The following is a 4,913-nucleotide window of genomic DNA, read 5'->3' as shown; positions in this document are numbered from 1 at the left end:
TCAGGCGAACCTAGGAAGGGGAGTGCAAGGGTAGAATGTTGAAATAAAATCTTGCCACAAAAAAAAAAATAAAATAAAATAAACGCTCAGCTGTACGGCACATATCTTTCATTCTCTTTTCTGTGCTTTTCCATATTTTCCAGATTTCCTACAATTGGCCTGTATTATTTCTATAGGTTACAAAAATTTCTAAAGCATCACTTTTATTTTATATAAGTCAATTTCATATTTTATGACTTTATTTTCTCTGCCTAGGGAGAGAGGTGTGGTCATATTTGAATATATATCATTTAATAATATCTACTTATCCCACATACCCATTTGTATATATATAGATAAATGAATTTCCCAATTAAAGTGTGCACCTTAAACATTAAGACTTTGGTGAAACTTGGATGGGTCTTTATCTATAAACACACTTTACTCAATCCTGACTGCTTAAACCAAGACAAAACAAGATTAAGCTTTCTTATAAAGATTTGGAATCATCATTAGAACTATATAAAAGCTGCTCTAAAGGAGTACTGGGTCTTAGAAGAATATACTTGTCCTTACATTAAGTAGTCCCTAACTGCTAAATTTTTTCCTTGGGTCAGCTATTTATAGGTTTTCTTCCTCTGCCCTTGCTGTAAAACATCAACTATCATTTCCCAGAACTATAAGGAGCCTGCCTTTAGCAGCACCTGACCTTTTCCATTCATATTTTGCTGCTGGTAATCTTCTAGGAGTATGGAAACTAAATATTCAAGTTTATAAGATTTTCTGTGTAAACTAAGAGATAATAGGCTTCAAATAAGGGTATCACCAAAAAATGATTTGTACAAACTTAGATGATTCTGTTCCAGACAGTCAAAATAGACAATATATAGATGAACTCAAAAGACAGTGTAAGTTCTTAATTGCACCTCAAGTCTTGATTCCTTTACTGGCAGTCAAGTTCTCAGGACCAGAAACCAATATGCTGTTTGTCTTACCACACCATGGAAAGAGATATGAACCAGGAGCCATGGAACTTGGTTCTAGAGCTAGATCTTATCCCAACCAGTTTTGTCATCTTCAGTAAGCCTTTTAACGTTGATATCTGTCCTGTGTAACTTCTGAGGCTATTCTATAATTAAATCAGACCATGAACACAAAACACTCTGAAAAGTATAGAGCACTATACAAAAGCAAAAGATTTTTATGGTATTTCACTGTATTTATATAACCCTGGGTCAATATAGATATCTGTTCAGAAAATTCATACCAGAAAGATAGAAGGTAAGAGGGCATTCTTAAATTGCTTCAATTAATTAAAAACATCTATTATCTGGGAAGAACAATATATTCCAAGAGTTGACATCTCTGATCCCTTCTCCCCTATATCCAATAAGCCCAGGCTCCGTGTGTCTTTTCTACAGTCCCTTGCATTTGTCCTTCTCTTTCCCACTCCCAGTTCAAGCCTTTACTATTCACACCTAGGCCACCATAACAGCCTCTAACAGGCTCTACCTTTGCCTTTTCTCCCTCTCTCAACTCCCCTGGCCCATAGCTGGTGGATCAGTTTTCTTAAAACACTACTGTGATCATATTTGCTCAAAACCTCTAAGGACTCTCTATTACCATCTCTGTCAAGTTCAAATTCCTAAGCTCAGCAGTCCCTTTGCAGCCCTAGCTGCCTCCTCAGCTTTATCTATTACCACTCTTCCAAACAAATCCTTCCTCAAACTGGTCTATTTAAATCTCCTCAGATATGCCTTGTATGTTTCTGTCTCTGAGTCTTGGTGTATACAGCTTCTCTCCACCTGGAACACTTTCTACTCCCCAGCTTCTATCTCAGTCTCTAAACATTCAACCTCCCCTTCAAGGCCTAGTTCAAGAGTCACCTAACTATGTTATACTTCTCTTTGATTCTCAAGAAGGGAAAAGATGGAAGATTCTAGACACATTTGGGTTTGAATTACATCTTCAACAGCTGAGTGTCACTGGGTACGTTCCTTAATAGCTCTTTGCCTCAGTTTCATCAGTAAGATGGAGATAAAAGAAATTGCATGCTGTGAAGAGTAAATAATCCATGTAAGGTAGTTACATGTTAGATATTGGTTTCACTACTATTGCCACTAGTGAATTTATCTTAATTTGAATTCATATAATACTTATGGCCATTTACAAACTGGCTGTTGATATACATTCAGTATCATTGCCCTCACACTCCTTTTCTACTCTCTCATCTCATTCTTGCCCCTCCTCTAGTCTCTATGCCTTCCCTCTCCCCCTCCCTCCCAAGATTACATGACCCTGAAGGACAGGGTCAATATCTTACACATCTTACTACTATAATAGTCATTCACACCCAGTAGATGATCAACAGGTTTATTTAATCCCTAAAGAAAAAACACTGAAGAGCTGACAGTATTAAAATGTCTTACCTCCTATAGTGAAACACGGTAACAGAATGCTTAAAATGATAACAACATCTAAATCTCCAGCCTCACAAAATTAAATCTCTCCTTCCATGGTTCTGTAGATTGTTTCTGCCCTCTCTTAAAACAAAAAACTCAACTTTTTCATGCAGCAAGAGACACAACAGCAAATATATCCAAGTCAGACAGCAGTCGAATACTGGAACACAAGGACCATGACAAAACTCAGCTGAAAAAGTTCTGGGTTAAGTGGAATAGGAAGACAACTTAAAGGGAAAGGTAACTGCTCATAGTTATGCTGACAACACTGACTGTTTCACACACACACACACACACACACACACACACACACACATACCACACCCCCCTCCCCCACTGACTGTTTCACACACACACCCCAGTACCAGGGTTCCTTTTCTCCCAGGGTCACATATAAAATGAAATAATCAGGCTACTATAGCAAGTAGATGTGTCAGTCATTTAGCTCAATAACTGAGCTTACCCATGATCAATTTAATTACCTATATCAAAGTGCCTATTAACATACCTCAGGATTCTAAAATAAGCAAGTGTTGGCTAACGAAGTTATATCAAATAGATATGGTATTACTGTATACTAATCATTCACCTCAAGAAAATAAGTATAATAACGTGATATACATATATTATTATTACATCATCAATTGTTTTCAACAATGCCCAAGGAAAACCATGTCAATATAATTCTGGTTTCTGGTTTACTTGCTCAACTAAACTAACCTTCAGTTGCTCTCTCAGCCAAAATCAGGCCTGATAACCACTATCCTCAAAAGGTTTACAAGGAGAGTGAATTAAAACGGTCTGATGGTATGTTAATGACTTTCCAAAAACTAGCATCAAGTACCACATCCAACCTTATGATACTTGTCTTCAGAAGACCCTTAAATATTTTACAAGCTTTCATGTGCAGTTATTCTAAAATCATATAATCTTAAGAGTTAGAAAGAGCCCTTACACCATCTCCTACGCCAAAGGACCTCCAGACTTTTGTTTGAACTTTTCTATAATGAGCGCTCACTATTTTGCAAGGCAGTCCACCCCACTGTTACAAAGTTCTTCCTTAGCATGAAAATCTGCCTCCCTGAACTTCTATCCAAGAATCCCAGCTAGTTCTTCTGGAAACAACACAAGGTAAGGTAACCTCTGAAGTATAATTGCTTCTAGAATTAGGATATAGCTGCCAATTTAGTCACACAAAGTGCAAAAGCTGGCTCAGGGGGAAAAAAAGGAAACCACCACACACTACACAACAAAATTTTGAAATTCAGGAAACTATGCTGAAATCACAAACCAGCATGTTTTCAAGATGTCAAAGCACACACCTCAGTTAATATATAAATTAAGAGTATTTTTACAGTGGAAGGTGTTTCAGTGTATATTGACTATGTGTTTGCAAGTTTAAACTACTAAACCCACCAACCTAGTTTTTAAAATTACAGTTCTATAGGAAGTTCCAAATGGTTTTTCCAATTTCTCATATATTCATTCCATCTATTTCCCTCTAAAACATCTGGATTTTTTTTAAAGATCCCATTTCGCCCCACTGGTGCAATAGTTCATTTTAAAAAATAAATATTTCCAGAAAAAAAAAAAAAAGCCTAAAAGAATGGAACGTAAAAAAGTGGGGGTGGGGCGAAGGCAAAGAAGGGCCCAGCAGGAAAAGGCTGGTTACTGGGTATTTTCCTTCTGGAAGCACGCTTCACTGGCACTGGCATCTGAAGTAACGAGCCATACAAACACGACTCGAGAACAAGAACGATCATGAGCAATGAGTGTGATGCATAAATGTCTGTGAGATGTAAATGAATTGGCACTGGTCATCAAGCAGCGCCAGATGCTTCAGGACCTCGTCGAGGAAAGGTGAGAGGTCCAAGAAGCAAAGACCCCCGCCACCCTCTGGGGGAGGGGAGATGGCGAGAAACCTAGGAGTAACTACCGTTCAGCCGTCCAATGAAGCCCAACGGACAGGACACAAGAAAGACAGCAAGTGACCAGGGAGAAGGCAGACGCCCAGAGAGCCCGAAGAAGGGCTGGCGGTGGGCGAAGACGGAACGGGTCCCTGAAATGGGTGTGGGTAAGGGGATGTGGGTGTGGGTAAGGGGCATGGCAGGAGTCCCGGGGTCCTCTCCCTGCAGCAGAGCAACAGAGGGTAAAAGGAAGGGGGAGGGTGAAAAGCAAGAATGACTCATTCCCGAAAGGAAGTGCTCAAGCCAGAGGAAAGCATGCCACAGGGGGCTTCGGGGCAAGGATGGTGAGGCGCTAGATGCTCAGAGTGACGGAGGCACAAATCAACGTCCTGTAGTTCCTGCGGCTCGTCTTTAAGAGTGGGGGGGGGGGGTGGTGGGGGGGTTCGCGGCAGCCGGGTGCCAAGGCCTGGGAAGCGGCGCGGCGCGTGCGCAGTGGCGCTCGGCGGGACCCGCTGAGGCAAAGCGGAGCCGCAGTGACAGAAGCGAGCGGAGCGGCTGCCGGGAG

This window comes from Bison bison, unplaced genomic scaffold, assembly GCF_000754665.1.
Source record: "Bison bison bison isolate TAMUID 2011002044 unplaced genomic scaffold, Bison_UMD1.0 scf7180017864472, whole genome shotgun sequence".
Lineage (NCBI taxonomy): Eukaryota > Metazoa > Chordata > Mammalia > Artiodactyla > Bovidae > Bison > Bison bison.
This window is presented reverse-complemented; position numbering follows the sequence as displayed.